At 33.2% G+C, this 27,341-nt stretch overlaps 1 protein-coding gene and 1 pseudogene across 4 annotated transcripts in view; one reads left to right on the forward strand and one right to left on the reverse strand.

Annotated features, from left to right (window-relative positions):
- The window catches only part of MAGI2 (membrane associated guanylate kinase, WW and PDZ domain containing 2), a 1,221,159-nt gene that overhangs the window by 665,856 nt on the left and 527,962 nt on the right, over positions 1-27,341 (reverse strand). The window lies entirely within an intron of this gene.
- On the forward strand, positions 16,904-17,370 carry LOC118610801 (annotated as a pseudogene).

Consider the following 27,341-nt stretch of genomic DNA (forward strand, 5'->3'; position numbering starts at 1 on the left):
TTTCGGTTGAGTCCAAATGCAGACTTTATCTCTTGCTGGCTGTATAACTTTGGGTGATTTACTTATTTATAAAATTGTGATAACATTACATCCTTAGGGTTATACAGAGAATCACTGAGAATGGTACATAAAGCATTTATATTATGATCAGGTAGGAAACATTGTTTGGTTACCCACATTCCAGTTTCCAGCCTTAAAATACCATGAAAATACAATTACAATTTATACATTTTAATTGCACCTCTTTATAGGAATAACACATTATATAATTTTCTACAGCTGCACTTTTTAATAGCAGGTAAGCTTTATTATAGTGGCAGGACTGGAGAATTTCATCAAAGGACACCAGAGGAAGCAAGGAACCCTAGACTAGAAACAAGTGTGGGAAGAAGGCTCTGGTTATAGAAGATTGGGAGGAGCATATTCTACACCCTCAACAGGTCAGTGTGAACTCCGCATAATTAAATATGAAGCCATTCCATTAAGTACAGATTTAGATTTCCTTCTGAAGTTTTTTGATTATTTTCTTGGTTTTTTACATTTCTCACACACATTGTTTAAATAACCAAAACCACAAATATTGATATTCTACTCTGCATTGCACAAGTGAAAATAGTTATTTTTTTTCCAAAAAAGAAGTAATTTATATAGAGTGAAAAGTCGTAAAAAATATTATCAATCCAATACAACTACCCTGTAGGTCTGTAGGTGGGAACAACAAAGCAAACTAAATAAGAGAATTTTATACCTGCAGTGTACTGTTCACACTCTTTCTGAGAAAATATGTCTGAGTTATAATTTACATTTCAAAACAGATTTTAAAATAATATTGTGATATTAATATGTCAGATCACCTATATAACTGACTCCCTGTCTTTTAGTCACATAATACATTTTCCAGTTGAATTTAGGAATGCCCACGTGATTTGCTTCAGCCAAATTCATGAGAGTGGAAGTGACCTGTGCCACTTCCAGGCAGAAGTTTTAATAGGTGGTGTGCAATTTGTATATCCTCTGTCAGCCACGGTGTCCTTTAAAGATCCAGATGGTGGCAGCTCTATCATCCTGCATCCCAGAGAAGGGGAGAGCCTTCAAGTGGTTTTTGATGGGCATGTACTATGAATAGAAACAAAACCTCACTATTTTTAAACAGTGGTTCTCAACTGGGTGCAATTGCCACCCTTCCATCTGCAAAGAACTTTTTGCAATGTCAGGAAACATTTTTGGTTGCTACAATTTACATGGGGTATGTATTAATGGAATCTCGTGAATAGAGGCCAGATATAATGCTAAAAATCCTATAATACACAGGGTAGCCTTCCACAGCAAAGAACTAGCCAACCTAAAATGTCAATAGTGCCAAATGTGATAAATTCTATTTTAAATTATGGCAATAGAAGGATTTTTTGTTGATACCGCATAATCTAGGATATTCTGACTGATAGGTGGCCCGATGTTTGGAAATCTATTAACACAGTTTTTCCATAATGATTGGACAAAGGAGAAAAATGTGATCATCTCAATACATTTTGAAAACTAATTTAATAAAAATTCAATATTTATTTGTTAGTAAAATAAGGAAATAGCTACTTTCTTAATATCATATTTGAATATCACAAAAACACATTTCTTAAGATAAAAGCCAAAATTATGATTAGTTTTGAGTCAGCAGAATGAGCCCATAAAGCCAAAAAAAAAATAGTATATTTGTTCAGTTAGTAATGGCATGTAAAATATATTTCCTGCTTTAGAAAGTATTGTTTATGTCAATTAAAGGATCAATGTGGACTCCTGTCTCATGCAGGAGTTTGGACTAGATGAACTTTATCTTCTCTCTGCAATTTTAAATTGATGCTTTCTGAAAGATGAATTTATCATAACAGTCGTGTCCTATAATATGACTAGATACTACTTGCAACTAAAAAACACAAAATACTTGGTAAAATATTTTGAAATGTGGGTGGCTTCTATTTTATTACTTGTGACCCACACATTTTATAATCTTTCTTATACTGACTAGGCCCCCTTGATAATGACTAAAACTTAAAATTACAACTGGCTAAGAACTGTGACTAGGAAGGACACATATTCTGCTAATTCTGGTGACACTACTTTACTAATCCTGGGGTGATGGCTCAGCTGAGCTTGTCAGTAGTTGTATTCTAAGAATTCCATTTATTCCCTGGAGCTCAGCAATGACGCACTTATTGAAATGGTAAATGAAGACTTAAAAAAGAGGAATTACCATGGAAACTACCCCCCCCCTACTCCTGTAATTTAATAATCAAAGACTTTCAGGGTCATAGAATTGTCAATGGAAATTTTAGAGCTGGATAACACAAGTTTTGAAAGTTGTTCATAAGTCCTTGGAAAAATAAACACTCTGTTTGCCACAGAGAGAGTTATCAGGTAAGAAGATAATTCCTCCTGTCTAGATTTTACTGATTGTATTTTAAGAAGCCTTTACTAGTACGATTCATGCCCAACCTCCCCCCAAAAAACCCTCCTAAAGGAATGTTTGGATCCTGTGTTTTAAAATAATTTTATTTTATACACTGAATAAATTATAAATATCATATATATGTATTTATTACCTTTAATGATCACTTTTTGTGTGTTTTATGGAAAAAATAATTTTTCTAAGTATAAAACTCCCATTTACAGTACTGAAACTATTGGAAATAAGGAGTGTGAGGGGTTATTTATATTAGCTACACACATAACCATGGCTTGGGAGTGAATTAAGTCAAAGTTGAGGTTTATCTGTATCATACAGCAATAAAAACAACCTACCTTGGAAAATAACCAAGTTAATAACTGTGTATTTCTTTTAACGTATTATGAACAAGGCCTAGAGATCCTACATTCCATAGAGTGGATCAATAGAAAACTTGGAATTTAGTTTTAGGAATTGTGATGTGTGAATCTCAGGTGTAAAAAAAAACAGAATGAAGCTTTTAATTTCTGTGATTTCTAGTATTAGGTAGCTAGTCAGACATAAGTAACACAGGGAACAAAGGAATAGGGGCCCAGCCCAGAAACCACCCAAAGAACACCCCAATTGCAGAAGAATTCTTGGTATGCACCTGTGCACTAGGTGGAGTTATTTAGCAGTCAGGTATCAATCAAAGTGACCTCACTTGCCAATCACCTAGGAAAGCCTTTGGAACAACCCATCACAGCCCACATACAATGCAGACATTCCCACTTCTGGGCCCTTTTTCGCCCTCTTGTTGTAGCTGTTATTACAGTGTTTTGTTGTGGCTCTTTTTGCTAGGACCATGTGCCTTCTTGGGGAATTTTTTTTGTCTTTCTAAAATATGCTTTTAATAAAACTATTAAATCTCAATGACCTGTGATTCTTTATTGTGTCATTTGAGGAAGAGCCAAGAGAAAAGAGCTTCTAGAGCTTCCAGAGCTTCTGCATGTCATTATACCTCTTCCTCCTCACTACCATTGGAACAACACCACACTTCGATTGACCCCAATGGTGACACTAGCACTTTGTTATTTATGTGAATGGATTTTTTTAAATGTCATTGAAATATTATTTCAGTAATATTTGATTTATAATAATAGAAATAGAAAACTGCGGATATGTTAGTTACTTATAAATATAAATGAGTATTTATTATCAATACACAGGGAAATGTTTTTAATGTTCAGATGTATTATGCTTACATCCTTGCTATATATACATATTCTAAAGTTCTGAAGATGCAATGGCTAGACCCAGTGGACTGTATATTAATGCTGGAGGTGAGGGAGGGTGGTTAGGCAAAGTTAGATCTCTTAGAGAGCTGGTCCAGCTTTGCCCAAAAGGAGAGGCTCCCAAGAGCAGTTAAAATAATATCCCAGTTGAAGTAAGAGCCAGGATGCATGACAAAAAAAAATCTGTCACAATTTTCAATTCTCAGTTGTAATAAACATTCCAGAGGAACCAAGAAAAAAACATACATAATTTTGTAAAAATATCAGACTCTTACAATGGCACAAAATACAAAGTGCCTGCCTGTTGTATTTTTTTTTTCTGTTTGATTTCTTTCTTTTTCTTTTTTTTAGGTAAGTATTGAAGAGATAAAATTAACTGAAATATTTAACAGCCTGTTTGTTACAATACAATACAGACTAAATGATCAGAGAACATACTTAATTCTTCACCTTTGATAATTGTTAAGATGCGGTGTTTATACAACCTCAATTCTGAGTTGGCAATAAATCTGTGATCATTGAGTCATCTTATGCGGGAAATTACTCTAATTTTGTATCAACCCAGCATTGTAAATGACTAGTCAATTCGGGCAAATAATTGTCTCTAGTGGAAAAAAATCAGTGGTACAAGTTATTCTAATGTTGATAACAACAACAAAATTAAGCCAAGGAGAAAACAATATGTTGGTTTACTGAATTTTCATATCTTCATAAATAGGTTGATTAGTTACTCATACACATGAAGCCTCTCTTTGGAAATTTATGGGCCTTCCCAAAGTGCATGGTCTTGCTGATCCTTGTGCTTTCTTTCATTTTTTTTTTTCATTTTATTTTCTTTTCCTTATTCTTTTCTTTGAGATTGGTCTTTGAAACTTTAGGCTTCAAAGTGGATACTGCATGACAGATCATAGTGTTTTGGTCATATCCCAATGTTAAAATACTCATACCTTTCTTTTATACTTAGGAACCAAAGTTATTGAAGGATAATTCTCTTTCTGAACTGTATCCAATAAAATGGGCAGACAGAAAACTTTGCAAACTGTCCACTCTGAGCTTACGTTACTCATTCTTATTCCAACCAGGTAATCTTACAGGCAGGTGAGCAGAGCCACTGAGTTGGGCACTTATAGTGTGGCCTAGCAAATCAATTCTGAAGGCCTTTGTCAAACATCCTTTGTTTCCTTACAGTTAATAGCTTGTGAGAAGACCAAGAAAGAAGACATAAATTATGCTATTCCAGCTAGAATTTCCATGTTTCTTGGATGACTGTCACAGCACCCAGCTTAGATTCCCTTAAGAAGGCTATGAAATTGCTGGGGGTTATAATAACAGTGACTTTATAAATTTATTCTTTAACTGCTCATGACAGATCCTTATCTGTCTTTGCAGGTATCTCTTTTATATCTTACTCATGTTTTGCTGAACTGTACCTTGCGTGCTATAGTTCTGAGGACATAGACAGTGGATAACAATTGTATTTAGATATCTTGGTTGATAACAGCTGTGAAAGGGGTTGTCCAATGACTATTCTGCACACTCTGGCAGAAATACACATCATAAACACAGAATTCTATAAGTATTGCCTGGTTTGGCCTTTTCAAGCAGCAAATGTGAATCTTAACACTGGAAGCAGAGGAGAGCCCTGAATTCATTACGTACTATGAACATCAAAACGATTTATTGAAAATGACTAAAACTTCACTTGTTAATGAGAATATTTTCTACATCACTGAGTACCACATTGTAAGTAATACAGATGGGTTCTGTTATCTGTTTTCTCATTTCCAAAGAAGTGGTGAAACCTTTAACCTATGTGGCTTAGAGGAGAGATCTATTCCAGCTTGAATTCTTGTCTGTGTGTGCTCCATAATTTTTTTTCTGTGAGCTCTTATCTGAAAAAGAATGTTAGCTTCTTATGTCAAGGTACTGCTCTTTGGTTTTGTTCTTCCTTAAAATTCAGTCTGAAAGTAGTAAGTCTTAAATTCTAAGAAATGTTTTGCTCCCATGTGCTTCAGGTTGCTGATTTAACCTGTGTGGTGCTACTGCTGTTTGTCTTTCTTACCTAAGTATTTCAGGTTTGAGTTTTTTCTGCCAATTACTAGTTCCCTGTAAGATCAGCTTTTTTTTTTTCTCCATACATTTCCTGAGTATTGCAGTCTGTGAGGAACACGTGCTACAGAACATCAGCATAGTGATGGGAAACAGCATTCCTTTTAGGTAGAAAGAGTTTACTATTTAGAACATTCAAAAATAGATCTTCCATTTCATGGAAATTTAAATGTCCACACTTTTGATGCAATTCCATTAACAGAATCAGTAGCTCCTGTCTCTAGTAGCTCAGTGGTGTGATTAATCTTTCTATAGTAAATATTTTGAAGGTCCTAACACTATTTAATTTATCTAGAATCCATGGATCTAGAAGCTCTAATACCCATGGATTCTGATAAACCCAGTAAGAGTATTTTCTATAGAAAATCGGGTGTTGGATTGGTCACGGTAAGGTAGCTTTTATAACAAACAACTCCAAAATATCAGTGGCATCAAGCAATAAAAGCTTATTTAACAGTCAGTCACTCACAGTTCAATGTAGGTTGGCATGAGGGGTGAGCTGGGGGGTGGGGAGGAGGGATTGTGATCCATGTAGTCATTCAGGGATCCAGGCCTTCCATCTTGTAGGTCCCCTCTCCTCTAGGTCCTTGTTATCCTCTCTATTCGGGTGGAGGTTTAATGGGACAGGCCTGAAAATGGTCATCATTTTAGCTCTTAATCCATTATCCAGAATTGACTTCTCTGTGCCCAAGAAGAAAAGGAGAACATGTATATTACTGATCATTAGCACTCTCTCACAAATAAGATATGATTTAACATCACTGTCCCAGGACAAAAAATGGAAGGATTATTTTGGTTATTATGTTTTTTAAAAATTTAATTTTCATATTTACATGCAAAAGTGATAATATAATAAGAAGACTTCTGTATACTAACACATAAAAATGATTATATTGTGTTTTACCCAGTAGTGCTTATGAATATATTTTCCTAATAAGATTAATGAATTCATACTGAGCAATGCATAATTCCCTGCTCAGATTTTATGGTCAATGGCAGGCATTTGCAAGATGCTCGACTGAGTTTTTAAATTCAAACTTAAATAACAGAGGAAATTGAACTTACTTAGTCATGAGTGACATGGTCTAGTTAAAGGCACTGAGCCTAACAGACATATTAAGGAAAATAAAAAAAAAAAAACAATGACTTATTAAGATGTAATTTCATAGAAACCATGGAATAAATTTTGATTTTATCTGTAGGGGTCAATATTTCATTTTTGAATTCTCTGACTGACAATGTTTGATCATATTTAGGTAATGCTTAATCAATCGATGGTGGCTAAGACAAATGAATATATCTTTCTGAATACTCTGCATCTTACCATTTAGTGAGATTTAAGCACTAAGAATAATAATTCTGAAACAGATTTTATTTCAGCAACAGAAATTTTTATAGTTTTATTTGGAAAAAAAGGAAATAGCAAATTGCCCAATTTAATGTATAAAACCTCTACTTCAATAATCAGAAAGGAAGAACTTGATGTCTACATACAAGGACTGCTGGGTTTGGTCTTCCAGATCAGAGCCAAGATAAATGAGTTGAGAGAATGTCAGAACTATATTTAAAACTAGGCTTATCAGTGGACTTTTGCTACTGAAAATGACACTTTTTGCAACTCGGAAGGGAGGTACAAGCTTTAAGGCCATTATCTATCCCAAAACCTTTATTGATGATGCAGTCTACCAACCATTCAAAAGAGTGTGTGTGTTTGTAGGTGAAAGAAAAGGAGTTTATCTCTGCCAACCATGTAGGAACCAGGGAGGGAAATACATTGATAGGATCCAATTCAAGTAATTAATAAAAGAACTTTTTTGGTAGTATGTAGGAATTAATTCACTTAAAATTTGAAAAATTAGTTTGTCTCTAAGTAATTCAGATAATAGTTATTTAGGATAGCTCAAGAGCAAAGTAGGAACTTCTTCTTCTTTTCTTTTTATGCATTTATCAAACACTTTCTATGTGCCAGGCTCTAAGATCAGCATCTTTTATTAGTGATCTTATTTATGACTCCCAATCATGTAAGATAGGTACTACCATTATTCCTACTTCCTTTTAGTTCTGTTACCATTAAACTTTTTTATACATTTATTCATTAAATGTTTACTGGTCATTTAATATATACAAAACACTATGGAATGTACAAAAGGAACACTGAGGTACATAAAGAATGATCTCTGACTAATAAAACTGAACATACCATTTTACTACATTATGGCCTTCATTTTGGATAATTCATCATCAAAAACTTTCTTTTTCTCCAGCTCAGCAAGGTTTTGTCTTTCTCAGGCTCTTACACAAACTATTCTCTCCTCTGGAATGCACCTATCAAGACTCTTCTTCCATACCTCTGATCTTAACTTAAATATCAAGTCTTCAGAGAGATTTCCCTTGGCCTGTCAATAAAATTTCACTTCTTCAAGTTAATCTCTCTCAGTCTCTTTCCATTCTCCTTTTATCATAATTTATAACTACATACTTAAGAGTATTTGTTTATTGTCTGTGTCTCAGATTCAACTATAATTTCGTTGAGGGCGAGAACCATGTTATTTAGACTCTTATATGCAAAGTTTAAAGGTTCGCATTTTATTCTAAATGCAAATAAAAGCCATTGGAGGTTAGTCAGCAGGATAGTGAAATGTTCCTGTTTACATCTTAAAAAGACCTTTGTCTGCTGTGATTCTTGGTGCCTTTGAATGTTTTCAATATAGCTTGTTTTTTTTGGTAAACCAAATTTTCAGTTACTTTGATTTTTATTTTTAATATTATAGGGTCTGATTATCATGAAGTGCTGGTTTTTGTGCACATATATCAGCTGATCACTTATATATGTGGGTACACAGAAAAGATAATCTTCAATTTACATAGGCAATTTGAAAATCTGTTCTACCTTGGCCTCTAAATTAAGTACTACAATACTAATCAATCAAAAAAAGTTGAGTAACTGATGTCAGGAATTGTAGATATGTTCTATGTAAAGTGCTAACTGCTAATAAGAGCAAGTCAGGAAAAGAGTATTAAATGCAATATATCTAGGGTTGCCATAATTAAGGGAAGAAAAAATATCAAAGCCATAAAATACTTTGATGTTATTTGCAATTTGGGTTCTAGCAAATACAATATTAATGGATTATATGACTTTTCAAAGTTTTCCATTCATAGTAAATCCAAACTGAAAAATCAGAGCATTAAGGTCAGAGGAATCTGGAGGCTTGCATTTTATTTTTTCAGATGAACAAAGTATTTTAAAGTATTCTAAGTGGGCATTTCTTTTGTCATTCAGATCTCTGCTCACTGAACCTATTTCCTGTTTGGAGACTGAACCAAGGATTCGTTAAATTTTATTTTTAAAACGTCACTAATGAAACATCAGGAAAAGAGAAAAAGGAAATGCTGAAGCATGTGTTGAATAATCTTTATGGCTTATATTTATGTATGTGACTCAGATACTTAAAAGTAAATTCAACCTAAGTGAAAAAGAAAATTACTACTTTATGTGTGACCAAAAAATTTACATAACATTTGCAGATATTTATAAAACTCTAGACTATTTCTTAAGTGTGTCATCGAGAGAAAAAATTCTAGTTAATAAAAAAGGACAAACCATTTAGTATTAGAATTGTGATAGCTGGGACATGGAAAAGAAAGCCATTCTTACATCAAGCTTCAGTTATATCATGTCCTGTTACCAATTTCACATTACAGATTAAACTGAAATTGTGTAAATTATGTTCATGCATATTCTAAACCCAAGAAATGCTATATCATACTTACATTGCATTTCTCAGTGCATTCAGAATACTTTCTAATGATAATGGACTCACAAAAGCTAAATATTAAATTCATTATTTAGATGAATAGCTAAACATGAATAAATACTGTTTTCTGATATTTTCAGTACAGTCTGAGTCTGTGGTAGTGTTTACTGAAAATGGCCTTTAATTGGGAAAAAAAAGGTATAAATTTTTCTGTTCCTTTTGGTATAATAATATAAACTGAGACAAGCTACCATTTTATAATATTACAAAAACATTGATATTATCAGTGTATCAGTAAAAAGTACTGATACATTACCTTTCATTTACATTATGAACACAAAATAATAAGGGTTATATGTAACTATTGTGAATGAAAAGGGGGTCACATACTAAATCCGGCAAGCTCAGGAGAGCCCAGCATAATGGGCCCTACAAACTCAGAGACTGAAATTAACCGGATAGAATGGTCTGATCATAAAAATTCCTGACTGAAAGCAGATCATGGTGAGTAGTCACATAGCTTTCTTGACAAAGGTCAATCGTTACCTTAAGTGAACCTATTGTCTTTTTTTTTTAATTGTTTATTGGGGTCTGTCTATTGTCCTTTTGCATCTAAGATAACATGCCCTTGGAATGTCAGAGTAATACCTCTTTTCTAGACCTCTCAGAGTACAACCCATTGCACCAGGGCACCAGAACACAGAACCTGTCATTGTTAATCTTGTTCCTCCCACCTCGGCATACCATCTCTATGTGTTATAAATGTTAATTATTAACTCGCCTGTACCAACCAATGTAAAAGAAGTGTGTGTTCCTCCATTTTACTTTTTATCCAATCCCAGAGATTTCCCCACTTTGCTTTCTCCGTCCCCCTTAATTTACCACCTATGAATTTCATATAACACTCTTTACATTTCCTCCTTTGATTCTAATGTATAAAATAAACTGTAAAATTGCCATTCTCAGGAGCATTTTCTTAATCCATTAAGAATTTGCTTCACAGCAATTGTCAGTTTGGCTCAAATAAATTCATTAAAATTCTTGACAGGTTTGAATGTTTCTTAAGTCACCTCTACATTTCTAGATGCCATGGGTACTCTGGAATGTTAAAATTAAAAAGATAAAAAGACTAACATATCATTTAATTTCTTTGAGCTATCAATAAGTGCTTAGACAGGGAGCTGAGGATGGTGCCTATTAAAAAATATTAAAAATAAATAAGTTACATTAATGTATTTACTAATTACATTCACATGCATTTTTCAAATAAACAATACAAGAAATGACAGAGATTTGAACTTAAGACTATAGGACTAATATTTCTTGAACAGTTATCACATGATAGTGCTCATTTAATCTTGCCACAAGCCTGCAAGGTAAATATAAATATCCCAATTTTATAAATGAGTATATTGGAAAGCTAGAAATTAAGTCTGGGCCTAAAAGATTCCAAGGCCATGATATTTGCTCTTTGCTCTCCACTCTTAATTTTTTACTATACCTCATTTAAAGGATATGATGCAGGGGAGAAAAGAGAAGTGAGTGTAGAAGAGGAAGAAAGTGGATAAAATGTTAAGAAAATAAGATTGAAAAGTCAGAATTAACTATTACTTGAAGTTTAGCCAAAATTAGTGTTTAAAAAAATTAAAATATTAAAATATATGTATTAGCCAGCCTTTAAAATGGTTCCCAATAATTCCTGACTCCTGATATTCATGTCCTAGAGCAGTCAGTACCCACACTGAATGTAGCTGACTTGTGTAACTAAAGATCATATAGACATACTACTACATGATCTAAAGCTAGATCATAAAAAATATTATGGCTTTTACCTTGCTTTATCTTGGATCATTCAATCTGGGGGAAGCCAACTGCCCTGTCATGACACCAGCTCTATGGAGAGATTCATGGGATAAGAAACTCTTATGAATAGTTAGCAAGAGACTGAGGTCTTCAGTCAACAACCATGTGAGTAAGCTGCTTTTGGTCTCATGACTCCTTTGCATTCTTATAATTTACTGGAGACCACAAAGAAGTTTTTGTTTATATATATTATAGCTATTAATATATATAAATATATATTAATATAATATATATAATACACACATATAGTTTTAGGTATTAAATCATAGAAATTAAAAAAATTACTAGTTTATTTAAAATAGCAATTACAATTCTTTGTTACTATAAATTATGTATTTTATGAAACAACAACAAAAAATCTATTTTCCAAAACAAAAATATTTAATGAGAAGAGTGACAGGTTTCTGTCTTATAAGGATTTTTAATGCCTGGGTTAAGATAGGATGTTATTCTCAAATCTGATTTCTTCATTCAGACTGTTGCAATGTCACATGTCACATAGCCTCTGGAAAACTCCATGGTGGCCTTGTGAGAGAATGGCAGTGAAAAAGGCACATAACATTTTAGAATTATTCTAAAAATAATATTAACTCATAGACCCACAGGTTCTCCAGATCAAACTTTGAGAACAATTGAGCCTATACTATTCTGGTAGCTAAGAAATAATGAGCCTCAATGGCTGTCCCTCATCCATCTTAGTTTTGGACTAGACTGCACATGAAAGCTGTACATTTTCCAAAGAAGCATTGGATATGCTTCTATGGGAAATAAAATATAGATTACTTCACCAAAAGTTTATCCTAACTATGAACATATAACAAAAAATAATGTTAGTAACTAAAATTTTTTAATATTATGCTCCAGGTATTATGCTAAGTCCTTTGAATACATCATATCATCTAATCTTTACAATAGTCTCAATTTTACAGATGAAGAAACTGAGACTTAAAAGTAACTTGCTGATGTTTACACCAATAGCGATGCCAGTGCCTGGCTCTAGACTCAGGTCTGTCTGATTTCAGTACTGCTTAAGAAACTGCCTTCTTTAGTGTACTCTCTAGAGAATAAAAAAGAGGTATACAGTCCTAGGTCTTGAGCTGTTCATAGTCTTCTAGAAGAGGTACGACTAATGCCTCCCAATTAATAGGAAAGTGATTACGTAGAATTTGTAGTTTAAACAAGGGCTCTAAAACTTCTGAGAATGGATAGGTCAGTGGGCACTGAGCTGGAGCAGTGGTGGACATTTTCAAGAAGGACCCACTTGAGCTGGTCTTTATGACACAGAATCAAAAATAACAAGGGGAAGCTAGAACAGAAAGAAGGGACAGAATATGAAAATTCAGGGAATTAGGAAAAAAGCCTAGTGTAAAGGATACATTAAGGAAATCCAGTTGATCAAAACTAAAAGTTTATGTGATAAGTTAAGGAGGATTAATTCAAATAGGCAGGTGGACCATATAGTCCTTGCTATTGGTGGTGGAGATGTGGGAGTGTCCTCTTCCATGTCAGCAGAGGCAGCCTTGCCACAGCAGAGGTTACTCACCGAAAGAGATGACAGTAGCTATGGTGTGATGTGGCCATGTGACCCTAACTTTTAATCAGCAACATGCTGGCATCTTTTTCTCAGTCTATGAACTTTATTTCTGTCAGGAGCACATACGATCAATGACTACAGTTAATTGAATGGGGCCCAACATTCTTTCATATTCTAAGGAATGATATTTCTCAATCTTGAAATCTTAAACAGATAACTATAACTATGGTAAAAATATAAAAAATATTTATATTTAAGTGGTGTGGAGTGGAGCAGGAGGGATTTCAGATTATAAACCTAAAATTTCATATTGGATCTGGTCATTTCGCTGACTGGTTAAACTTTTAGGCTCTTCAGGTTATACACAATTCATGCAAACTATACACTCCATGGTTGGAGAGAGTGGGCAGATATCATAGTATTTGGTAGATGATCTATTTCAACATTATGACTGATTAACTTAGAAAATACAGTGTTGGGTGGAATGCTTTATCTCTCCTCCTGAAGTTAACTTCCATGTGAAGGGACATGGGTATCCCCCTGAACATTAGTCCCTCTGAAGAAAAATGACAATTGGATTGGGATTCTGGAAAGAGAAACTGTATATGCACAACAAAGTTCTTTCCTTTTGTCTTTTGGAAGTGAACTACCCACAGGTGACATGGTTCTGTGGCAAATGAGTCTATTTAATTCTGGTACTCAGTATTAGAAAGCACCTTACTTAGAAATGGGAGTCACATTCTCTAATACCAGCTTGATTAGTAATAAAGATGATATTTTGTCTTTCTGTGTTTTTTATAGCTCAATTGTTTCAGATTGCAGTCAGAGAAAATGAATGTTATTTATTGAGCCCTCAGAGACTCAAAAAAATACTGATAATTTTTTTTTTTTTAAAGAAAACATCAAGAGAATAAAGTAATGGCAATTTCAGAACAATCAGATGAGGTTAGTTCTAGAATATTTGACTCATCAGAGATCATTTGGCACAGTGTTGAAATATGTTTTTCAATCTAAAAAGTAAGAAACTGCTCTAGATTTCAAGTAACCTATGAAAACAGTTGGTAAAGCAACTCCTAAATCCTAATTTCTATACCCTTTTAATTATTTCAAGTGCCTTATGAAATTCAGAATTTTTTTTACCTGAAATCTCTCAGGTCAAGTACATTACTAAAATTAGGTACATCTACCTACACTATTTCAAGATATATGATAATTACTGAAAGATATGTACAAATTTCAATGGGTGATAAAGAAGATTTCTTGTTTGTTTGTTTTGTTTTGTTTTTAGAAAAGGCTGGTAATGAAATTGATGTATATTGTTTTCCTGAGAAATTATAGAAATTTTTTTCTCACATAATTACATAATTATTCTAAGCATTGGTATTTAGAAGTCTCAAATAATCTTAAAGTCTCAGCAGTATTTCTGAGCAAGGTCAGTTTGAAAATACCCATGAAGAGAAAGTAAATTATTGATCATATTCTCTCCAACAGATTAAATACCCACTTTTTCTACTCCAAAATATCTACAATCAATATCTATATATTAGGTTAAAAATTACAATTAAAAAGATTCACTTATAAAATGTTAAAATTTATGAAAACTGACTCAGCTATTATCAGGCCAGATTTTATCAGGTAACTTGTTCTACTCTCATAAAACAAGTCCTCTTATATTATTAGAATCTTATTTAATGTGTGGGATCAGTGGTAATATTAATGGTGACAAAGAAATTCTTTGTTTTTTAAAAGAAATATTTAACTGTGAATTGTTTTGAAACACAAAGTGGTACTAGAATGGGAAAATTGTACTGGAAGTTAATTATTCTTTCATTCTGCATGACAACATGAGCATAAATGAAATTTTAGTACTGGCTTTTCTTTTGCTTATTAAAAACAAACTGACTTCTTGCTCTAAAAGACAGTAAAGAACTGTCTATTTCCAAATGTTAGACTTATAGTAATGTCATGAAAAAATACAGCCATTGAAAAATAAGTAATCATTTCTTAATAAATTAAAGATATGCTAGTAATAATAATTGACAATTAAGAGGTTTTAGGAATGATTACCATTGATTTTTCCAAAACATATTTCAAATTATAAGATATAAAGGGCAAAACTTTAATAAATTTTATGTTAATATTCTTTGCTTTTTGTTTTTTGTGGATCTTACACTTAAAATCTTTCTGTACTTTATTTTTTTAGGATTTTTCCTTGTTATCAATTAATGAGTTAGAAGCCCTCAACTCTAGAGCATTGAGAGCGTGAGTATTTTAAAAATAAATATTAAATATTGGTTCCAAAGTTTAAAAAAATGGTAATCTGCTTAAGTCTTTGAGTTTTATTGGAGGTGGAGTAAATCTTTTGTAATTTAAAATTATCAATGCATTGAATTTATTCCATAATGAAAACTGTAAATAACATAAATGTATAAATTCAGAAAAAAGGTAAATATGTTGCTTGCTGTCAGTAAAGAAGAGAAAAAATACCTTTTGTATTTTAATTTTGTAATATTTTAAAGACCTAGGAGGATGGCAGGCAATATAGCTAGAAAATGAGGAAAATTTTATAACATATAATGAATAAACTCTTAAATTGTACCTACTTAAATATATAAAAAATTTTACCTATAAACATGGAAGTGCAAAAAGAAATGAAGAGTTAAACTTCCCTTTTCCTGCCCCATGTAACTGGTGGCACTGTTTTACAGCAAGCCAAATCCAGCCTGTAGGTTGTTTTTGTAGGGCCTCTGATCTAAGAATAATTGTTTCATGTTTAAAAGATTGTGTGATAAGCTGAATAACTTCTCTTCCTCAAGAGACACCCATATTTTAATCCCCCCCCCCAACTTGTACTTATGTTATCTTACATGGCAAAAGTGACCTTGCTGATGTGATTAAATTAAGGACCTAAAATAAAGAGATTATCCTGGATTATCTGAGCTGGCCTAATCTAATACCATGGATTCTTAAAAGTGGGAAAACTTTCCTATCTATGGTCAGGTGGAGATGAGAGGATGGAAGCTGGATCAAAGAGATGCTACACTGTTAACTTTGAAGGTGGAGAAGGCATACCATGAGCAAACGAATGTGGGTAGCCTCTGGAATCTGGAAAAGATACAGAAATGGTTTTTTCCCTAGAACTTCTAGAAAAGAGTGCAGCCCTGTTGACAACTTGGTTTAAGTCTAAAGAGGCCTATATCAGACTTCTAACTTACAGGACCATAAGATGATAAATTTATAGTTTTTAAACCATCACATTTGTGGTAAATTGTTACAGCAGAAATAATAATAATAATAAAACTAATAAAAAATATAGAACAACAAAGAAGAATAGGTGATAGAAATACACGTAGCTTGCAAAATCTAAAATATTTATCTGGGTCTTTACAACTTCTGGTTTAGATATTAAATTTTCTTAGTCTAGGCTTTTCAGGCATAGAATCGCTATATAAATGTTCGCCTTTCATATGTTACAGGTATCATTTAAAATAACAAGCATAACTTAAAACCAGCCCAACAGGGTAGCATGTGAATATTAGATCCATGTGGTAAATTAGGATAAGTTTATCATAATTTATTTATTTGTTGAAAAGCTGGAATTTATTGCAGAACAAAATTGGCACACTAATGCTTTTATAGTAGTGATTGTTCTGGCTCTGCTCCATCAGACATTTCTGGGTAAGCATCACATAATGATAATTAAGGAACATTAGATTAACAAATCTAGTAGGAATATCACACCTACTAATATAGTTAAAAAACTGAGCTGATGAGTCCATTGTTTGGAGGTATAAGAAACAAACCATGCTAGAGAAAATGAGTCACAGTTAGCCAGCTTAACCATTTTGTGACATACAAAAGAAGGACTATATTTCCACAGCTGAGAATTGAAACACATATAAGAAATCATCTTAACCTTTTTACAAAGATGGTGCTGAAAGCAAGGAAGGAAACCTCTGCTCCTCTGAAAGCCAAAGCCAAAGCAAATGCTTTGAAGGTAAAGAAAGCAGTGATGAAAGGTGTCCACAGCCTCAAGAAAAAGAAGATGCACATATCATCTGCCTTTTCAATGGTCCAAGAGACTGTGGCTCCAAAGACAACCCAAATATTCTTGGAAAAGCACCCCCACGGAGGAACAAGCTTGATCAGTATGGCATCATTAGGTTTCCCCGACTACCGAGTCAGACACGAAGAAGAGAGAAAACAGCAATACACTAGTGTTCCTTGTGGATGTCAGGGTCAACAAGCACCAGATCAAACAGGCTGTAAAGAAGCTGTAGGACACTGACATGGCCAAAGTTAACACCCCACACAGGCCTGATGAAGAAGGCCTGTGTTCAACTGGATCCCGACTATGATGCTTTGGATGTTGTCAACAAAATTGGGATCATCTAAACTGAGTCCAGCTGGCTAATTCTAAATATAAAATTTTTTTCATTAAAAAAAAAAAAAAGAAATCATCATAAAACAGGCTAGATTTCTGATCTGGGTAAGACACACAGCGTGTCCATTTTATCTTTCCCACTGAACGCAACTATAAAATCTAGATAGACTGCATGGGGCAGCTTTTGACAACTCTTAAAAATAAATAGTGCCATCTTCGATGGTTTTATTGGCAAACTCTCTCACACATTTAAAGAAGAAATAACACAAATTTACTCAAACTACTCCAGAAAATAGAAGAGGAAGAAATATTTCCCATTTCATTTTAGGAGGCCTGTATTAACATGATAGCAAAATGAGACACACTTTATGAAAGCGCGTCCAATATCCCTCATTAACACAGATGCAAAAATCCTTAATATAATGCCACATAGAATCGGTGGTACATAACAAGAATAATACCACGACTGAGTGAGGTTTATTCCGGGAATGAAAGGCTGGTTCAATATTTGAAAATCGATCTGTGTAACCACCATATTAACAGTCTAAATAATAAATGACACAAATGATGCATTTAATAAAACTCATTATCAATTAATGAGTAAAACTTTAAGCAAACTAGGAGTAGTAGATGACTTTCTCAATGGAAAAAAGTGCATTTGTGTAATATCTACAGCTAACATACTCAGTAGTAAAAGACTGAATGTTTTCTTCCTAGGATCTGACAGAAGGCAAGAATGTCTGATTTTATCAATTATATTCTACAGAATACCAGAAGACTTAATTGATGCAATAAAACAAGAAAATGAAATAAAAAGCATACAGATTAGGAAGAAAATATAAATATTTCTCTATTTTTGTATGATTATCTTCATAAAAATATTAAGAGAATTTACCCCCAAAAAAGCCAACACCCCAAAAAAGGCTCGGTAAAGTCACAGGATACAATTGTGTAATGAAAAGTCATTCCCATGATACCCATCTCCTAGTCTTCACGCCTTTGTGCAATCTCTTCCCTTTGAATGTGGGCAGTATCTGTGACTTCTAATTAATAAAATATGTCAAACGTGATGTGATGTCGTCCCTCCTGTAATTGTTATGTTACACACACTTTCTTGCTAGAAAACTGTCTCGAGAGTCTTCGATTCCTTTACTGCCTTAAAAGAAGCAAGCTGCCACAAGTCCTACAACCATAAGAAAATGAAGGATCTTGGAAGCAGATCCTTCCCCTGTAAATCTTTGCAGACAACCCAGCTAAGTCATTTCCAGACTCATGACCAAGAAAAATGTGAAATAATAAATGTGTGCAGCTTTAAGATAGTTTGTTGTAATTTACTGTGCAGCACAGAAAACTAATACAAAAATCATACTTCTATATATTAGCAATAAACGATTGGAAAGCAAATTTGAAAATAATTACAAAAGCTCTAAAAATAAGATATTTAGGTATAAATTTAAGAAAATATTTACTGGATCTGTATGTTGAAAACAATTAAATGCTAATGAAAGAAATCAAATAATACTCAAATGAGTGGAGAGACATACTGTGTTCATGGATTGAAGGTCTCATTCTAATGAATACCGATTATCTCCGAATTGCTCTAGTTTTAATGATCTTCCAATTAAAATCCCTGCAGGGGTTTTTATAGATTCAGGCAAGCCTACTCTAAAAATGTATATTGAAAAGTAAAAAAGTTAGTGTACCTAAAAAATTTTATAAAGGAAGAATCATACTTTCTGATTTAAAACTTATAATAAAGATATAGTAATGAAGAAAGACAGTGGCATGTGTGAAAAGATAGGCATGTAGATCGATGGAACCTAATAGAGGTTATTAAAATAGGACCACACAAATATAGCCAATAGATTTTTGGCAAAAATGAAAAGGCAATTAATTGGTGTAAGGATAATCTTTTTAAAAAATGATATTGAAACAATTAGATATCTATATACATAGAAGTGAGCCTCAACCTAAACTTCATACCATATACAAACTTAGTTCTAAATGGATCACATACATAAATGTAAAACTATAAAACTTTAGAAGAAAATATAGGAGAAAGTCTACATGACCTTCTGTTAGGCAAAGAATTCTTCGACATGACACTTAAAGCACAATCCATAAGAAAAAAATTGAAAATTGTACTTTATCAAAAATAAAAACAATTGCTCTGTGAAGGTTGTTAAGATAATGAAAAGATGAGCTATAGGTTGGGATAAATTATTTGCGAATTGAATATCTGACAAAGAACCGATATCCAGAATGTATGTATGTATGTATGTATGTATGTATTTGTGTATTTATGTATTTATGCATTTATTTATGACATTGGTTAATGAAATCCACTGAACATTTTAACAGTAAGTCATGTATATATTTACATTGCGTGTTCATCTCCCATAGTTAGATTTCTTTCTGTCACCACATATTTGACCCCTTTTACAATATCTCAAAAGTCAGAAGCTAGAAAATAAATAATCCAATTAACAATTGAGAAGATTTGAAAAAGAAAAACAATTTATATAAGAGGATATACAGAAGGCAAAGAGACATCTAAAAATATATATAATATCGTTAGCTATTAGAGAAATTTAAACTATGATGATATTCTACTACATTCCTATTAGAACTGCTTTAAAAAAATCCTTGATGATACTACGTGCTGGTGAGAATGTGAAGCAATTTGAACTTTCATGCACTGGTGAGAGTGCAAAACAGTAAAACCATTATAAAAAGAATGTGACTTTTTTTGTAAACAAACAAATATCATATCACCTCTGTATTTATTCTAGTAAACTGAACACTTATATCACTCAAAACCTGTACAAAAGTTTTTATAGACAAAATTGTAAGCAACTCAAATATCTTTCAATGGATACATGTATCAAAACAAACAAATGAATAAAGCACAAAAGAAAAAAACAAACAAAAAAAAAAAAAACAACCTGTGGTACATCTATAGAATGGAACAAACTATAAAAAGGAACTAACTGTTGTCACACACAAAAATTTTAGTATATGTGCTGACAAAGTGAGCACAATACACACAAAAATTTGGATGAAGCTCAATGGAATTAAGTGAATGAAGGTAGTCTCTACATGTTACATTCTGTATGATTCAATTTACATGACATTCTTAAAAAAGAAAAACTATAGTGATGGTAAGTAGATCAGTGGTTATCAGAGATTAAAGATAACAGGAATATATGACCACAAAGAGATAGCATAAGGGAGTTTTGAGACATATCCTGTATTCTGAAGATGGTACTGGTTATATGAATCTACACATTTTACATGTTAATTTAAAAAATAAAATTTAAAAATAAATGTAAAAAGCATAGACTAGAGAGCAAAATGAAAGACCATTTAGAGCAGAAAGGAAGTTAAGGCGCTTCTTATCTTAATAAACCACACCACAAATCTACATGACTTACGTTCTCTACAAAATCCTATAATCTGTTCTCTCATCTTAACTTTGGCATCAGAAATACCATTAAACTCTAGATATAACAAATATTATCTCTGACAAAAATTAAAACTGTATATGGTCATATGCCAATCCCAGGGGAAAATGATAGAGTAGCTAAGGCTCAAATAATATGAAGAGTAGATGAGCTCCCAGAATTAGTGTCAACTAAGAATGATAGAACTAGGATCTAAATGTGTTTTATCTATGTCATATCTAAGGTGTTGTTTGTATGGATTCTGATTCATTGATATATCTACATTATATTCTCTTTTGTAGATTCGGCTTGGTTTATAACACAGTCTACACTCATATTTTACCACTTGATAACTGGGTAATTTAGGATAAGCTTTCTGAACTTTGGTTATTTTTTTAATCAGTAGAATGAAAACAAAGATGTCTAACTTGTCTATCTCTGAAACTAGGTTTAAAGTTCAACTAAATAAATTTACATAAGTTACTTCAAAAGTTATAAACAAATTATGCATCATTTTTAATACAAAATGAGATACAGAGTTGTCTGTGTATGTGTGTGTGTGCATATGCATACACACTCACTGAAATTCAAATATACTCCATCCAAATCCATTAAATGGCATATTGCAATCTTCATTTTCCTGGAATTTTTCATTTAATTTCCTATAATTATTGAACATAATGTGATTGTTTGCTCATAAATAAGACTTCAAAAGGCAGCTTTTCCCAACCATCAGATACTCAGTCTCCTGTATTGTTTAAATATCTATGGCTAAATGATTTGGAAGGGAGCCTGACAATTAGCAGTGATTTGGATAGTCAATATTTTTGCACTTCAAGGAGTTCTAGATATGTTATGTAGAGGTAATTTTAATGCAACAGGATGTAGAACCAAATGGGAGTACATAACAATGATCATTTAATGTGAAAGGAATTTTGAATCTTTTTATTTTTATCTTAGGGTATATCTGATGATATGGCAAATAAACTAGGTTTGCAGAATCACTTTACCAAGCAAAAACATAAAACTGAGAAGTTAACACTAGAATTAAGGGTTTATTTCCAAATGGCTTTTCACTGTAAAACACAGCAATGTACTAGATCCCATGCCATCCTGGTATTTAGATAAATCTCCACTGTTTTCAGTTTTCTAAACTGTCATTAACATTGTCAGTGAAATCAGGAACAAAGCAGCAGCCGCTCCTTGTGAAGCTTTGCCTCTGCAAGTCTATTAGTACATCTGTCCTTGTCACATGTTCTAAGTATCTTTCACAGAGAAAGAACACAGGCTTCAACTTGAAATTTTTCATTTTTAAGAGAATAAATTAATTATATTCCACTGAGGAATGGCTTATGTGTAAATGGCTATCTCATTTTTGGCCCTTTATGTTCTGTTTTCATTTGAGGTCTCAGTAGGAGCTACTGACTTTAAATGTTCTTATTTCTGAGTGTAAACTGCTAGATAGGCCTCTTAGTGAAAATGCTTAAGAAGTAACTAAAATAATTTTTATTTATGCTATTTTTGTGGTTGGAAGACTTAAAAGAGTTAATAAATTTAATAAAGTGATCTGATCTCATCAATTTTGATCAGATTATATGCCAATCTCATCTCTATTTTCCTCTTATTACTCTAGTATTCTTGAAGAAAGAAAGAAAATACTTTCTTTGGTATGTGTGTGCATGTATATCTACATATATTTGGCTTAGTTGATTGTCACAGAATATGGAGTTGACTGTATTATGTAAAGTAAAATAGTTTTTCCCCTGTTCTTTACTAGAGTGTGACTTTGAATTCTTGGTTTATTTTTCTTTAAATCTTACTCTTTTGTGGTAATTATTCCAAAATGCACTTTTTTGGAAGATCTGGTACTGAAAACCTCAGGCTGAGAAACTGTTTTCACTATATTTGAAGGTGTGTACCATAAGGCAGCTTACCCTCAGAACATTTGTTATCTTTAACTTATTTAGTTTCAAATAGTTTAAGAATTACATATAATTATATTATATAAATTATATATTATATATAACTATGGTAAAATGTTCAAAATTTTTGAATTAGATGTTAATAATTGTATTAGTCTTTCAGTTTTCCTATACATCTAAAATATTCATAATAGAAGTTGAAAAAAACTCATCTTTAGCTTAAGCCAGCCTGCCAGAGACCTACATATCTAGATCATACTGACTTGGACTTTTTCAAAATTGATTTTATGTTTTATAGACTGTTGGTTGCATTTATTGTAGAAATGTATAAAATAGTCTTCTACATCACATAGTGTTCCTTTCATAGGGGAGAAATTTCTTATCATCAGAGAATCAAGAAACATCTCTTGTTCTTATCTTTTATATGTTCTGACTCTTGTAACTGAATTTTTCTTTTCATTGCCTTCATGGTTAAAAAGTTCAGAGTCAAATTCACAGCCTACCTCCAGTACTTGTCAGTGTCTTAAAGATATGAATTTATATCTTAATCTTTTTCTAGATTTATCTAGAAAACAGGTTACATGCCCTTATTTCTCTTATGTACTTGTTTTTAAACTAATTCATGCATTTTTGTTAGATAATATAATTAAAAAAAAGAAACTAAAAATAATTTTTAAAGAGTTGTAAGTGTGCAAGTGTGTATATGTGTATGAGAGAGAGAGAGAGAGAGAGAGAGAGAATGAGAAACAGAAAAGCCTAGACAATGTTTGTGGTGTGTGTGTGTAAATTGGTCTGAGTCATAGAAACAATTTCTCTACTTCATTTTCATATCTAAACCATCTAGTTCTTATATGTCTACTACAAAGAGCTGAAGACATTCCTATACTCTCCAGTTCTTGTCCCTATTAACCAATGCATGAAAGATCTTTAATATAATCTAAAAGAATGCTTACTGTACTCTTATGAAAATTATTCATATAAATGTGCAGGCATAAATGTTACCAATTATACACTTTGAGAGATTTTAGTAAAATACAGTAGCTCTTTCATATCAAAAGATATGAATATGAGTGAATACAAAGTAATATATAAGTATAGTGCTTCTATAAGCTTTAAAAAGATGAGGAATAGTCGGATAAGAAACATGCTAGTTTTGGGGGGCTGACATGACAAAATACCGTAGATTAGGTGACTTAATCAATAGAAATTTATTTTCTGAGATTTCTGGAACCTTGAAGTCCAAGATCAAGGTGTAAGTAGGTTTCATTTATTCTGAGGCCTTTAAGTCAAATATCTGTTCCACATCCCTCTCCTTAGTTTGTAGATGACGGCCTTCTCACTGCTGCTTTGTCCTTATATGTGCCCAACAACTTATTGTCTTTCTTTGTCCAAATTTCCTCTCCTTACAAGGATCCCAGTCAGATTGGATTAGGATGGCCTAATAACATCATCTTAACTCACTTCTTTCATGGTCCTATTTCCAAATGCAGTCACACACTGAGACATTTAGAGTTAGGGTTTCAACATATGAATGCTGGGGTGGGGAGCAAAATGCAGCCCATTACAGAAGGCCTGTATATGTGAGGAAATAGTGATGTTGGGGTGAGAGAATTATATAATTTATGGGCAATTGCCAGAAAAACCATCTTAAATAGCATTCAATCTATACTTATATATACTGCAAATGTAAGTATTAAAGGGATTAATGAAATAGTTAACTAAGACAGGAAAAATAACCACAATTCCAAGGTAAGACAATAATTACTAAATGCTTATTCCACTGAAAAATTATTTAAAATAATGAATTCTTTTGAAATAATAATGAGATCAAGTTTGTGATATTATAAAAATTGGAATCTTCTAGTCTTTGGAAAATGGGAGAATGTACAAATTTTCTGTGGTTTCTATAGACATAAAAAGAGTATAATGACCTATTATGATACTTTAAGATTATTTTTTCTAAAGAGATATAGATATAATTCGTTAAACATCTTATTGAGATACTACATATCATTATTGCATAATAGAGAAATAGAATGCTATTTTTCAGTTGTCTTGCTCAAATGTGATAAAATACTTATCAGAAATTACAAAAAGGAGGTAGAATGCTGCAAGCAAAGATATTATCAAAAAAAAAAAAAACTTGATTAGGAATAAGAAAGGAATTTCTCATGTGGGATGTATTCTTTAGCTGTAAGGTCTTGGTCAAATTAGGTAACCACTCAAAATTCTCTTTCCTAATTTATGAGGTGAATACTATGAGATCTGTTTATGAATAGTATTCATTCAATCATTCAACAAATATTCATGCATCTCTACTATGTGACAGGCATTGTTTTAGGCAATAAAAATAGAGCACTAAAAAGAAAATCATTGTTCTCGTGCCTGTGTACTCTAGTGGGAGACACAGACAACAACAATAACAAAACAAACATGTAATTCCATAACGGATTGATAAGTATGAGAAAGAATTACGAAGCATAGTAAGATAATGGAGAATGAGGTGTTATTTTAGAAATAGAATAAATAAAAACATATCTGTTAAACGTACAACAGGATTACAAACTATAGAAGCAAGCATATTGTATTTACTTCCCATTTTGGTTAAATTGAAAATACCTGCCAAATTTTAATATTTTAAAAACAAGTATTTGAATTTTTCATATGAAACAGTATGTTCTTAAAATTTAAATGTGTATAAAACTACTTAGATAAAATACAATAATATAAATAACCTTTTTAACTATCTAGAATTAATGTCAAGCACTTATTCTATTTGGGAATTCAATACTATTCAATTCTACTCTCCCTTAAAAATATTTAAACATTTTATTATGTTAATGACAGTGACAGATTCAGATTAAATGCTCTCTTTCAAAAAATGGGGGTGGTAAGAAGAATTATGTAGGTCTTTTTATTACCTTTATTTAACTTTGGAGTGTTAAATAGTTCAAATGAAGAATGAAAAGTTCTAGTCAAGATGGTGGAGTAGGTAAACGCCATGCTTGCCTTCCATGACCACATTAAAAATACAACTAAACTAAAGAACAAGCATCACTTGAAATCTAGCTGAACAGAAGTCCTACAACTAAGGATATACAGAAGAAGCCATATGAAGATTGAAAGAAATGTCAGAGACTCAGAATGGGCTGGTACCATATCCACAAGTGGTGGCTAAAAATCAGGAAGGTATCTTAGCTGCGATGGTCCTCCCTAAGAAGTAAAGGGTCCATCGCCACATCAGGCTCCTAAGCTCAAGGTTCCAGTGCCAGGAAGAAAAGCTCCTATAACTTCAGGCTGTGAAAGCAAGCTGAGATAGTGGTTGAGAGAAAAAGGGCTACTGGAACAACAGGTGCTCCTCTTATAAGGCCTGCACAAGAAATTAGTCACTGATGGAATCACTTCCTTTGAGCTCTAGTGCTGGGGCAGCAGATTAAAAGGTGCCAGGGACACATAGGGAGGAACTAAATTATCTAGCTTTAGGGCAAGGGCTGGAGGGGCAGTTTTCTTCTAGATAGAAGTGCTGATAGAAAATATGTTTCCTTTGTCGAGCCCTCTCTCAACCCAGCATGCAGGTACAAGTGGCCCCCAATCTGAATTTCCATCAACCGGGCTAATACAGTTCACCCTTCCCTTGGGATTTCCCAAGGCCTTGCTCCACCCAACTTGCTCACCTACCCAAGCCATTTCCAGCGATTTTTTTGGTACAAATGGCTTGTCTCTGCTAGTCCTATGGACTTTTCTGAAATCTCTAAAATGTTCACAAACCCAAAACAAGCAGCATCTTGCCTTGGCATGCCCCCTACCTCTTCCTAAATAGCCCCAAATCCAGCACTAGTGGCAGTCAGTCTCGGTTCACAGCTAGCCTCTCTCAGGTACTTCCAATACCAGCACAAGTAGCATCCATCTGCAGATCACTTTGTAGCTCATACCAAGTTGCCTTGGGCACAGCACAGGCAACAGATGACTTTGCCTGCACCAAAGCACCTCCCAAGAGGCCCAAGAACCAACAAATTCAGTGGCCAGCTTCAGACCCCAACAGAGTGCCACCCAACAACCTCCACAAATGACACACCCACAGGACAAATTTAGTAGGCAACAGAGACTTGCTAAAGCAAATCATGTTCTATAAAGTCAGCTCCTGCACAATAGCTCCTCTACTTTAGTCAGGGCCAGTCTCAAAGCCAATCAGCCTGAAGATCAATCCCTCCCATTGATGTGGCAACAGTAATCAAAGCTCAAATACAACAGAAATGCAGACACAACTCACACAAGAAGCATACTCAGGTAACAGGGAGACTGCACCACTGGGGCCCATAAGACACCTACTATATAAAGTCACTTAACCCAGATCAGGAAACATTGCAGCTCACAGAAACAAACACAGGTAGGCAGTGAAAACAAAGAAAGAAAAAACTGTCCCAAATAAAAGAACAGAACAAAGTCCCAGAAAAACAACTAAACAAAGTGGAGACAAGCAATCCACCAGAAGCGGAGTTTAAAAGGATGCTCAATAAACTTTTGGAAAGAGTACATGAACTCAGTAAGAACTTTAACAAAAAGATAGAAAACATAGAAGTGGAGAAAGAAAACACAAAAAAGAACCAGTCAGAAATG

The sequence above is a fragment of the Rousettus aegyptiacus genome, unplaced genomic scaffold (genome assembly GCF_014176215.1).
Source record: "Rousettus aegyptiacus isolate mRouAeg1 unplaced genomic scaffold, mRouAeg1.p scaffold_m13_p_13, whole genome shotgun sequence".
Classification (NCBI taxonomy): Eukaryota; Metazoa; Chordata; class Mammalia; order Chiroptera; family Pteropodidae; genus Rousettus; species Rousettus aegyptiacus.